The sequence below is a fragment of the Mauremys reevesii genome, linkage group 1 (assembly GCF_016161935.1).
Source record: "Mauremys reevesii isolate NIE-2019 linkage group 1, ASM1616193v1, whole genome shotgun sequence".
NCBI classification, from domain to species: Eukaryota; Metazoa; Chordata; order Testudines; family Geoemydidae; genus Mauremys; species Mauremys reevesii.
This window is the reverse complement of record NC_052623.1, coordinates 192,218,857-192,232,635: the sequence shown is the minus strand read 5'-3', so window position 1 is coordinate 192,232,635 and position 13,779 is coordinate 192,218,857. Positions and strand designations below refer to the sequence as shown.

Genomic DNA, 13,779 nt, shown 5'->3' with positions numbered 1-13,779 from the left:
GACAGATTCTGGTCCTGAAGGATACTTCACACCTTTAGTAATACTAGGCAATGAAAGTTCAGATGCTTTCCCAAATATGTAATCCAAACCTCCTACTTGTAGGACGAAAATCTTGTATGAGCAAGTTCGTTCAGTACATTTTGCTTAAAAAGTATGAATAAGAGTAGTATTATCCAGCCCTAGGTAAGTCAGCACATACATGTATAACTTCAGCAGATGGAGATTGTGGGGAGGATTGCTTGAAGACAAGGTATTTTAATGATGAACGAAAGTCCATTTGGTGAATATGTAGAGAGATGAGCAGGTCTGGTTTCATATGCACGCACACATTCAAGAATCATATTCAGCCAAGCAAGTTTCTCTCTTGCTCCCTAAGCCCAAGTTATTTTATTATAAACATAATGTCACTCAGCTGAGGCAGCATTTAAAGAATATCACTAAATACCAAGTAGCAGTTTTAAAGCCAATTTTAGTCAGTGTCAGGATGCTTTCTCTTTTATCATTTACAAAGCCACAATGGCTTTTAGCCAACAGTCAGATTTTGCAATTAGCAGCAAGGAAGTGCTTCGAGCTGACTGGTTCCATATTCAGTACTGTGTGTGTTGGCCATAATCATTTAAGTTAGGATTAGTGGCCTTCTGTTACTTGGTCCACAAGATTTATTTGGTATGACAAAGACCCCAGCAAGAGAGAGTTAGCTTATACATATATGCACATGTATGCCTATGCACGCATGTAGGCTAAAGATTAGCAGTTGCACCACAAGAGATGATTGCAGCTGGGCCTCCCATCTGGCATTTCTAGCTGTTACTGTCTGAACTTCAGTCCATGAAAAACATTTCAAATTTTTCATTTTTAAAAAAAACAAAGAATGATGTCACCTTTGCACTGTCCATATGATGCCTAGTGACCAAGAAATAAATTGCCAGCATTACTGGCCTTAACAGTTCAGGTACAATATTTATGTGAAAAGGAAAAAAAAAAAAGGAATGAGACAGGTAGCTTGGAAAAAACTGCTAAGTGAGTCTTCTTCTTTATTCTAATAACCTAAGTACAGAAGCTAAATACATAGAGATTCTGCTTGTATAAATTATACTGTGACAGCCTCATTCACATTTTTGCTTCTTTGAACCACATCTAATCCCTTTTAAATTCCACTTGGACTCAACATGAAGATTTTCTCTTAGACTAGGATACTTTCCTTAGAAGCATCAACAAATGATCTTTTCCCCCTGTATCTTAATTAGCATCTGCCTTTTGTTTATTTGCTCCAGAATTCTTAAAACAACCTGCTTGAAGAGTATCACTTCTCTCTTCTTTTTTTACTACCTTTTTCTGAGGCCCATGTGATCTTAGCCATCTTTAGCATGTATAGAGACTACACAAGACAAGATACATAACAATTCAAAAGAATGGAGCGGGTGAGGAGCCTGAATAAAGAAAGGATTGTGTGAAAAAGAGGGAAAAACTTGTTAGTGCATCACACTGCAATCAGTGTGTCCATGTAAGAGCTCTTACAAAACATACTGTCCTTTGGTAAATAAGTTAGTCTGTAACGCCCTGACTCAAGAAAATATCCTCATTCAGGAATGCACTTAAGGACTTTCCTGAATTAGAGCCTAATTGGTTAACGCTTGTATATTTTTAAATGCTATTTTCACTTGTATCAGTAAGGTACGGCTATTCAGCAACCTGACTAGTCATATATTCAGTTTGGTATGTCCACTGTAGAGAATAACTCAAGGTCATTCTTGTTTGGGAGATTTTTATTTTGTATGTAACATCAACTGTTTGCTACAATTGGAATTTTACATACAACAATGAAGATCGGGTCCCTAGCCCAAGGAGTTTGCAATCTAAATAACCATATCCTGGTCAAAATAACCTCCTAAGCAAAGTCTGAGACCTTAATTAGCACTGGACATGGATTTTACCATATTGTATGGTACATTAAAATTATTGTACCATATAGTAGTGAATCAGTGACCATACAGCATATATGCTCTAATTGGCTGGCAGAATTAAATTTCAGTATTAGAAGATGGATCTGAAGTGGAAGCCTTGGTAAATCCCTTTGTGGTAATCCTCCCACTCCCAAAGCAAGCTCTTCTTAAATTCTATACAGCTTTCAGTGTATTTAAATGGAGCAAAAATCTGAAGTAGGGAATAAAAATCCTTCTATAGGTGAGCGATCACTTGGCAACAAAGATTATTTTAATGAACACATCACTTTAAACTAAGTCTTCCACATCTGTTCCACCCTCTAATTACAAATGCAAAAAGAACATAATTCTAAATTGCACCATTAAAAAGTTAGATTAAGTGATTTAAATGCATGTGTATGATCTTTGTTCAATGCAGCATGAATTTCCAATGTTTTTTCTCATGGCTAGGATACAAATCAAGGAATATGTTCTTCGAGAGTGAGATTTTTTTCTCCCCTTGAAAAACAGCAATTCACTGTAAAGGTTTTCAAATCCCCTCTCTAACACACATATATGTCAAGTAGAACAAATGCTACAAAAGTATTAGGCATTCAACATTCATCTCTCATGCATGTGACATCATCATAATGTGATATTTCATAACCAGGATGCCATTCTAATTAAGCCAACTTTTTAACAAATCACACTGGAGCATGCAAATATATGTAAGTACAATGAATTGCAAAAAAAAATTAATTATAACGCAGTGCTTGTATAACACTGACAGACCCGGTTGTCAGTGGGCAGGATCAAACTGGGGAACTCTGGAACTTAGTGCATAAGCCTCTATCCCAGGGGTGACCAACCTGTGGCTCCGGAGCCACATGTGGCTCTTCAGAAGTTAATATGCATCTCCTTGTATAGGCACGGACTCCAGGGATGGCGCTACAGACACCAACTTTCCAATGTGCCAGAGGGTGCTCATTGCTTAACCCCTGGCTCTGCCATGGCCCTGCCCCCACTCCACCCCCTCTCCTGAACTTGCCGTACCCTCGCTCCTCCCCCCGCCCCTTCAGAACCTCCTGCATGCCACGAAACAGCTGATCAGGAGGTGCAAGGAGGGAGAGGGAGGCGCTGATCGGTGGGTGGGAGGCGTTGGGAGTGGGGATGGGAGCTGATGAGGGGCTGCTGGCATATTACTGTGGCTCTTTGGAAAAGTACATTGGTAAATTCTGGCTCCTTCTCAGGCTCAGGTTGGCCTCCTCTGCTCTACCGCATGAGCTAAAAGCCAACTGGCTGTTATGCAGACTCATTTTATCGTTCTCTTTAAGTATCTTGGTGCCACTAGACGGGACACAACACCACACCCAGAAGGTGTGTGGGTTACACTTGCTGTAAAGAGGGCTTAACTGATAGCTGTAGAACTCCACCACATATCACAGAATGGAGAAATAACCAACAAAAGCATTTTTAACACAATGCACAATTTAACTTTTTGCTTTAAATGGCTAGAACATTCTAAAAGTAAAAGGTAATAAACTAGATATAAATACACAAAACAAGCATTCCATATATATTAGGGAATATGACTTCATTTTTAGACTGACATTTTCCAAACCTGGTGCCTGCAGCATAGGTGCTGTAACTAGGAGTGCTGGGGATGCAGCAGCACCCCCTGGCTTGAAGTGGTTTCCATCATATACCAGGTTTACAGTTTGGTTCAATGGCTCTCAGCACCACCCCCATACAAACTGTTCCTGTACCCCTGACCTGCAGTCAAGCTTCTAAAACCTTATATAGGCTTGGAAATAAAAAGTAACTTGATTTTCAAAGGTGTTGAGAACCTGCAGCTCCAATTGTCTACAGTGGGATTTGTGGATGCTCACTACCATAGAAAATGTTAGATCCTGAATCCTGCAAAGAGAACCAGATGGAGCCCCACTGAAGTCAATGGGTTCTATGTGGAATGGGGGTTCATTTGTGCTGTTCTTTTTGCAGGATCGGGGCCTTTAAATACCTAAATATGGATATAGAAGCCTAACTTTAGCCACCCAGATTTCAAAATTTGGACCCTAGTCTTTTGCCTTGTTCCAATCATCTGTCTAGCTGCACTCACGCATAGATGAGGTCCCAAATCCTACAGGTAGGAGGTTTGGATTGTTGGGAAAGCACCTGAACTTATTAGGTCCCAAATTTGTTATTCTCACATTTTACAGCAAACTAAAGGTCTATTTTAAAGTGATCCTTTCAAATATTTCCTCAATATATGCACATGTGGGTTTCCCACAGACACACAAACAGTTGGTGAAGCCCCAAACAGTAATAAAAAGAAGTGTTTGGAAAGAATTTCCTTATTTAATTTGTCAGGTTTGAATATTTACATTTACAATAATACATATTGAATCAAAGACTAAAGCTGGTAAAAACTAATATACATTCACAAATAGGATTAGCTAATTCTAAATCAAAATCTGCTTTGTACAGAAGCACCTGTACAGCCCAGAGGGGTAACCTGAGGACATCATGATCGCTTTTCAGATTAGTTTAAATTAAAAGTAATTTAGTTTCATAAGGCCTGGAGTTTCATAACTCCAGTTGTAGACCACAGTAACTTCACTGAAATCAATGGAGGTACAATGGCTTAAAAATGGAGTAGTGAATCAGGGCCATAATATGTTCAAAAGGGAAGTCATACTAATTTCATAGGTTGCAAAAAATATTGTTTAAAAAAAAACAAAGATTTTTTTTAAAATGTCTAGGTAATGACCCTGATTCAGAACATAACAGAATTATGAGCTCAAGCCCATCTGTATTCAGGACAGGATTTTAGTCCAAGCCTTCAGAGAAACTTCTGCAAGTACTCATTCACTGTCCTGAATAAGGATGCTTTACTGAATCCAGACCCAAGTCAGTATCTTTGTGTGAGCAGGTATCAGACATGTCAGTTTCAGGGTAGCTACACCTTTTTCCTCCCCTCCATGATCCACTCCAGGAATGCCCAGTCAGTCTCAGGTCTCCAGCCATCACCTGTCTTTGGACAGAGATAAGTGTCCCACTCCCCACTGACCAAGGGTTCTAAGGCTGCACAACTCCCTGTCTTATGCTGGGATATCTCTAGCAAGCCAGTCTGCCTAACAGCCAGAGCCTGTGCTTTGCTTTCTCTCCAAGGGCAATGAACAGTGTATAGCCAGTAGTTGCAAGTTACCATACACCTCTTTCTCAGCAGAGTAAAAGCATCACAGAGAAAACATATAAAAACAATAAAAGTTCCTGCATACTTACTAATAAAAGCACCAGAAATCACCCATCAGACTTATGGGGCCCTGTTAGACCAATGCTCTTCCAACCCCTCCATACAGGGTTGGGGGTTCCTCTGGGACCAATGGTCCCATCCATTTGCTGAATCAAAAGGAAGACCACAAGTCAGTTCAAGCTTGTCCTTTTATACTAAAAGCCCTTTCTTTTTTTCCATCTGCTTCCCTTCCCCACTATACAATGGGGATAGTAGTACACCTCTATCCCGATATAACGCAACCTGATATAACATGAATTCGGATATAATGTGGTAAAGCAGTGCTCTGGGGGAGATGGGGCTGCGCACTCCGGTGGATCAAAACAAGTTCAACATAACGTGGTTTCACCTATAATGCGGAAAGATTTTTTGGCTCCTGAGGACAGCGTTATATCGAGGTAGAAGTGTATTGCCCTCCCTCACAGAGGTGGCGTGAAGATAAATACATTAATAATTGTGAGACACTCACATACTGTGGGAATATGGGCACATGAGGACCTAAGATACACAGACATACTCTTTTACTGAGCACAAAGAGAAACAAACAGTACCGGTCGCTGTTAAGGAAGTATGTCTTGCTGCATTCTTCTCCTAAACAATTTCTAAGCCTAATTATTTCAATGCTGATTTTTCCGGCAGAAATTTTTGTCCACCCATGTAGGCATTTTGGGATTGTAGGAGGACCTTAATCAGATTTAATGGAAAAATCAGTGGTATTGTACTTCTTCTAGGAAAAAAAGGAAGAAGAAATCTGCTATATGTAGCTTAGCTTAAATGGTTGGTTAAACCTAAACAAGAAGGGAGTAATGTGTAAGGAACAAAACAGGATCATTCAGTATGGAGGGTACATAATAGAATGTAAGGGTTACAGGAAGTGACCATATATCCAATAAAATACTTTTTAGAAGAAGCTTAGATGCTCATTTTAACATAAGCTACTTTAAACATTTGGCATGAAGTATTAAGGGTTCTAGCCAAGCCTGAAGTACTGGATTTTCAATGAGGCAATAATTTCCATTTTATATGCAGTATTAGAATCTCAGTCATCCAATCTTTTGCTTTTCTTGCCACTGTCACCAATTAAGAGGTGTGAATGTCACTTACCCCTCTTTACTGACTTCCAGCGAAGTGCTATTTACCCAATTACAATACAGACAGAACTTTCAGCATGCAAGTTCAAGGCAGGAGTCCTACATTCATTTTTCTGATTCAGAATCTCACATGATACTAGCTGAGGAACTTATTGTGGATGTCCTGACTTTCCCCGTGCATACTGTACGAGCTAAAGCCTTTTACCTTCTACTTCATGCTCACAATATTTTTAACACGGCTTATAGCATGTAAAGTCTCCAAAGAATTATATTTTTAATTCGGAAATGGGAGAAGGAAGAGAGTAGGAGAGCATGCTTGTAGCTAGCCCTGTCATGTGCAGTGTAGCTCTGCTAGTAGGGAAGGCGGACAGAGGCAGACACAAACAGTGCATGATCTCTATACAGTACTCAAAACAGCATCATTGCATGAAGGGGCATGTCTGCAGAACCCTGTAAAACTGGTTGTGAATATTGTGACCAGCAACATGGGCAGTTCCTTTTCAAAGAAGCAAAATGTACCTGCATAGCTTCATGGCAGTCTACCCTGACCAATTCCAACCTGTCCTGACAGAATAGCTCTTGTACCACATCCCTCAACATCCCTCTGGCAGTTACATCAGGATTTTGCCTTTACAATTATAATTATGATTTTTTTTTTCAAAAAAAGCAAATATTACAATCTTGGTGTTTTGCCAAAATGTTTTCACATTACTTATTTATAACATGACACCATTATGCTCAAAAATTGTCCTTAAAACAAAAAAGTCTAATTGGAAAAAAAAACGATGGGACAAAATCTGTTACTACTTATACCCACAGCAACCCCATTTGAATTGGGGGCATGAGTCACCTTCTGGCTGTGGATAGGCACATGCTGCTCTGCCCATAAAACACTCATAATAATAGAACAAATGCTAGTAGTAAAAAATATAAATTAGACTGATGCATGCAAATGGTACGGGCTGCTTTATTAAATTAGTATTAGCCTGTATAGAGAATGCTTTAGTCAAAGATAAATGGAAGTACTGTACATATATGGTGAGACGGGCTTTCATGTTTTAGAAAACCTAGTTGGTATTGTTATCTATAGAAGAGCTCGCTGGTGGTCCTATTGAAAGATAGTCTTGTGACTAAACCATTGGGCTAAGTCTTCAAAAGTGTGGGGTTGAATCCCAGCATAGCCCCTTCATAAGAGTTGTGTTCTGAGAATAACTTCATTGATGTTCCTGAGGTGCTCAGAAGCTACAGTGATGATGACCACAAATACGAAGATAGACAGAAGTCAGTGGGAGTTTTCCCACCGACTTTAATGGGAGCAGGAATAGACTGTAAATAAGTAAACTTTCTGGTATGTTTGGCTGTTAGTGAGTTGGTGTAAGGCTCCTAGGGAATAATCCCACTACTCATGAGTACAAGTGGAAAAAAAGATTCTTCCATAAATGTGCTTCCATTATGGGACTGTGATAGTATGTGGGTTTTATTTTCTTTATTTCATGGCACAGAAATACTTTTTTTCCTTCAGTTATTGCCATAGTATTGCAATAATAAGCACTGTAGTGTAAGGGCATATGCTGTGCTTCTGCCTATTCAGGCAACAGTGGGATGAAAAATATTTTTAATCTTCTCTATATTTTTGTCACTTACAAAAAAAAATGTGAGAACAATCAGCTCTTCAGTGGACTTGCATACCTAAGCAATATAAAACTGTCACAGAACAAGAGAAAAGAAAGAAATAAAAATGAAGTTGTGTTGTCATTTCATAAACTAACAACATAAAAATAAATGTACCGAAGAAATCACCTCTTTAAAAGTGAGATTTCACTGATGGCATACAGCTTGCAGCATAGATAATATACATTTCAGTACTAATGATGAGAACCTGTGTGTGATCAAGGGGGCACACAGTGGGAGGAAGGACATGAACGACAATACAGGAAGAGAATTTGAACTTGGGTATTAAAAGGTTGCAAAGCAATAAGGAAAAAATGTATAAATGTGGTCCAGAAGGTTGAAGACTTATGCCTGATTCTTCTCTCCATTGCTTTAGTTTTATGCCAGGAGTTTTGACTCCATCACCCTGGCTATAATCACTAGACCAAGAGTTCCTCCCCATTTCTAGTTTATGAAAAGGCACATGTGTGCCCAAAAAATTATCTGGATTATTCTGCTGCTTATTATGTCTCAGTTTTAGTCATTCATGCTGCAACTTTAATACCAAAAACTGCTAGGCAATTTGCTAGCAATAGTCCACACAAGTCAAATGAGGCCAAAACTAGTGGCCTGAATGCAATATTTTGTTCCAAAAGGGACTATCAATGCACTAAAACAAGTAATGAGAAGGTTTAAGATAAGACTGAAAATGAGTGAGCGCAGTGAGGGAGAAGGAGGAGAGAACTTGTCCTGTGGTGGTTACTAAGTAAAACCATGATATTTAGAGATATCAGTGAATGAATGAGTTGTAATAGGAAGTTAATGAGAAGCTCTGCAATGTTATTAAAAATAAATGAAAATAATCTAAACTACAGAGCCTGGATGTGTCCAGGAGAAGCATACAATAGCAAGGTTAATGCTAGATTTTAAAAGTCCATGTAAATTGCTCACACTGATAAGACTCCCCTGTTATTTCCCCTTATGATGATGCTATCAATCTTTCATTGTTATACATGCAAGGAGCCCAGATTAAAGTTCTGTTTAAAAAACAAAACAAAAACCCTTTGCCAGTCCTGCAATTCTGCCATTATATCTCAGATTCTGCAGTACATTTAACAACATTTTCTATTTTAACTAATTCCTTAAAAAACTGTAAAACCTTCAACTCTTACCAGAAACTACTCTATTGAGCCAAAATTTGGCCCTTTATTGTCAGACAAAAATCTTTGCATATCTAAGTAGCTGATACATTGATAAGTAGTTGCATTTGATAAGTAGCTGAATAAATTTAAGCTGACCAAAGAATTAGTGTTCAAAGTCACCTCTGGTATGTACCCCATGCAACCTTGCTATGCTAGCACTCTCAAGATTTGCTTGAGTTGGAGAAGAAGGAGGAAAAACTCTGTGCAGTTTTAGTGTTTCATTACACATGTATGTATTAACTGACCCAGAAAGAGTGCAAAAATTATTTTTGTTTAGGATACCCACATGGAAGATCCAGAGTCCATGCTCCCTGTTTTGGTGACTTAATTTATTCATAAACAGTGGAATAACCTCAGTTGGAGAGAAAGACTAACAGAGCCCCCCACTTCAGAATATCCCGTAGCACAGTGAATCCTTTCTTGCTAGGCAAAGGGACGAATTGAACCTGAGTATCCCACAGTCAAGGCAAATACTCTTAACTGGCCTATAAGTTATTTTCTGCTCCCTTTGGTGGTCAGATTTTGAATGGTACTAGAGCTGGTAGGGGCTTCTTTAAGAACTACTTGATCAGGCCCTGCATATGAGATAGGCCCTCCTCTATCTTCCCCTCGTTCATGCATCACACTGGGGCCTAGGCAGGAGATAGGCATCTGGGAATCTAGGGTGAGGCAGCAGTGCACATGCCCAGAGGCAGAAACTTGGACACCTAGGGAATTTTACAGTGGAAATTTAGGTACTGTGTTTAGGTGCCTACAGAGTTAGGAGGCGGCAAAGTGGGATGTTTGTAGATAGCAGGGGAGCCTGAAACTGAGACTTAGGCACCTAAGTCTGGGGTATAGGTAGCTAGTTACCCTTGTGTATCTAGGCCTATATCAGTAGTTATCTTGGGGCCAAAGTCTTCGACTTACACTCTGTATAACCTCACTGGCTTTAATGAAGTTGCATGAGGTGTACAACTGCACTGGTTTTGGGCACAGAAACTAGGCCGCCTTTAATTTTATTCAGTTATTTATCAACACTGAAAATAATTCTGAGTCACTAAAAAGCCAGATTTTGGCTTGAAAAAAATGTATGGAAAAAGTTTAAATTTCTGAAGCTTTTTAAAATCAATTTTGTCTCGTATAGGAGAGCAAGGTTTTTGTGTGATTTTTTAAATATTATTTACAGAAAATATGTCTACATATAAAAATGGAAACTTGGTTTCCTGGGAGAATACATTCCCATCAAATAAAATGTAAGCGGCACCCTCCCTGCCTCTGAGCAAAGAGACTGTTTCCCTCCCCTACTCTTTTTCTGACCATCACCCTAACCACCATCCTATGACCTGGCTGGTTTAAATGTTGGCATTCAACCCCTGACCTCATGACTAGAACACTACTTTCACACTCACACAGGTGAGGGTTTTCATAAGCTTTCACCTAAAAGCTTTGAGTTTGGGTATCCTATAACCAGGGCTTACCTCATACTCTCACTGGATATGAAGACAAAATAAGACTAAGGTGCATTTAAACAAGTAACGTAATTATGGTTCAATGAAAAAAGTTAAAGGCTCAGATTACATGAGAAAATATTCCACATACAATGGGAGGGCATCACTATAACTTAGAAGCCTGAATTACATAAAACTCATTAGATGCAGGCAAAACATGTACTTGAATTAGTCTAATTAAACAACAAATGAATTATGTGACTTCAGTGGGCTAACTATTCAAGTTGGTTTCCCCTTTCTCATTTTCTTTTCACCCTGATATACCAAACTGTAATTAGGAATATCAGACTATCATCTATACCAATTAAAATAATGTATTTCATTTCCATTCATTTCACTATCTATACTTCCTCTCACAGCACTAGGATAAAATCATAGCATAGCTATCAGTTACACTTTAACAAGGGTATTACAATCGATACCCATTACTAGACATTTCATCTGGAGATACATTATCTCCCAACAGCATCCTTACAGGTCTCAACAGCATGTATAATTGTGTTTCATCCTGTCAGTATGTTGAATTTTTTGATGATACTTTTCAGAATTCCAGAAACAGCAATTATACTAGGGTCATTTCCAGAAAAAGCAATTATACTCTCACCTAATTATTCATACTTATTTAACAAAGTATTGCTAATGATTGCAGGGACAAAAGCAATTATTTTGTTGGCCATCAGTACTGGAGGTGCTAGACAAAATGTGAACCCAAGCACACTATTAAAGGTATGTGGTAGGGCCCCAGCTTCTGAGCATGTGATTATATCAGAATCTTATCTTTCATTTAAAAATAAATATGTATCTAGCCCTCATGCATGTGAAGAAAAGCTTGACAATGTGTCCTGAGTAAACTAAGCAGTAATGCCTGCCTGAATCTGAAGACAGCCTGAAAAAATGGCTATCAGACGTATGAAGTGGCCCATTCATCTCAATAGAGTGTTAACTCTGCAACCTGCCACTGTGAACATGAGGCCCTGCCAAAATCACCTCACAGATGCCTGTATGGAGAAAGGGGTCCTTGCTGCAGCCACTGCAACATGGCTCTGTTAGGGTGGGGTTAGCTGCGATCTCCCCCAACACACAGAGTGAAAGCTCTGATGGAGTGTCTGGGGCTGAGTCTTCCTTCCTCCAGGACAGACTGCAGGCTGCTTGAAGGCAGGTTTGGAGAGGTGAAAGACCAAGTCTGCCCATACACGAGTGGTGGTGGGCTCCCCAGGAACTCAAAAGACTGCTGTGCTGTGGGTAGACCCTACCACAGCCAACATCACCAAAGCAAGGTCGTGAGGGGGTGGTTCCCATATGAGAGTGAACCTAAAATTGCATTAATCTGGATCTGTGAGCATGCCACCACTTTGTGGGTGCAATGTCACTTTTTTCCAGTTCAAGCATTAGCTAAGCACTATTTATTATTTATTTAATCATATACAGTGCTTTGAGGCTTGCACAAGGTACTATACTTATCAATAAATAGTAATAAATAACAAAAATCTCACAGAAACCTCTTAATCCTGAACATTGTTTGTTAAAATAAACCATTCTATCCAGTATAACAATTCCTAAGCCTTTTTGCAACAGAAGTTGCATGATAGCCAACTATGAAATTCTCATACTGCTAATGGAGCAACCCAGGGCAATCAGGTAGCATGTGAGTTGTTGAAACTTTAATTTTAAACTAAGTGGCTTTCCTCTGAGGCAAGAAGTGAAAGGAGACTTTTAATATGTACATTTCTTCCCTGAGAAACATTGCAGATTGTGTGGGTGTATTGACAAAAGTATATGCATGGAAGGTTAATCTACTGGCTTTATCTCTATTAACTCAAGGAGGGAAGCAGACTGACACAGCTGGCTATAGCCTTGAAGGACCAGAGTGTGGAATTATGTGTTAGCAAAGCCCTAGTGATGATTGCCCATTCAAGCAGGAGTATAGCAGAGAGAAAGTAAAGACAGGAGAGTAACTCATATTGAATCATTTAGCCAATTGAATGTCACCATTCTTTTTCTTGGGGAATTCTCCATGGGCAGTTTGCTGTTTTCTCAGATCTCTGTTTTATTATTCAGAATCATTCTCTGCATTCTCTGTCTGTTGCTTGGTCACGAGCAACTGATTGCAAAAGGTGAATTTAACCAACAGTTGCCTATACAAACTTACAATCTTTCTGTTCCGGGTGCGAGCCCAAACAAGAGTAGGCTGTGAATAGGGAATCCCTCAAATGCCATCTGACAGAGGGCACATCATGCCATAACTCTCATCAAGCCTGACACACTCATTGCCCCCAACTCACTGTTTTAATAATCTCTACATAAAAGATAGTGTGTAAGGAGTCATATGCAAACTGGTAATATGCTGGTCATTAATATTATTGCATGATGTACGTATGTACAAATGATATGTAAAGCATTATAGGTGTGTTCTGGAATATATTCCCAAAATGTGTTAGGCTGGATTTAGGCACTGCCTGCCATCCCAGACAAAGAAGGTGGGTGAGGTAATATCTTTTATTGGACCAACTTCTGTTGGTGAAAGAGACAAACAAACAGAAAGCTTGTCTCTCTCACCAACAGAAGTTGGTCCAATAAAAGATACTGCCTTACCCACCTTGTATCTCTATTATCCTGGGACTGGCACAGCTATAACTACACTGCATACAATCCTAGATTAAGGAATTGTCTCCCAGGCTTAATTATATCTGTATATAATTAAGCAAGGTGAGGCCAAAGACAGTAAAAAGCATATTTGCAAGTCAGGTAAACAAAGTCATCAAGCAAGCAAGTGGGGGATGATGACCACTTAACAATCTCAATGGGGGATGAAGACTGCACCCCCAGGAAGGCTTTCTACCTCTTGAAACAGGTTCTGTGAACTCTGTGAAGATGCAAGCAGTGACAAAAGGCCATTTTGTCATCTATCATTGGACGGCAATAAGGGGACAGAGCTCTTGTAATCTGAGAAAGTTGGATCCTTCAACTGAGGGGCTTGGAGTCTCTGAGAATTGAATATAGGTGAGAAACCTACATAAAAAGATTGTAAATTTTAGTTACTTTAAAGCATGGATTATTTTACTTGTAACCATATCAGTGTCTTCTGTTCTTACTTATTATCACTTACATCTCTTTTCCTTGTTAGTAAAC

At 39.3% G+C, this 13,779-nt stretch overlaps 1 long non-coding RNA gene across 1 annotated transcript in view; it reads left to right on the top strand.

Annotated features, from left to right (window-relative positions):
- LOC120387969 overlaps positions 1 to 13,574 on the top strand; it is a 64,320-nt gene extending 50,746 nt beyond the window's left edge. Inside the window, exon 4 of the long non-coding RNA XR_005590459.1 lies at positions 13,502 to 13,574. This is a non-coding gene — a long non-coding RNA (uncharacterized LOC120387969). The remainder of the gene's footprint in view (positions 1 to 13,501) is intronic.
- Positions 13,575 to 13,779: the final 205 nt, after the last annotated feature.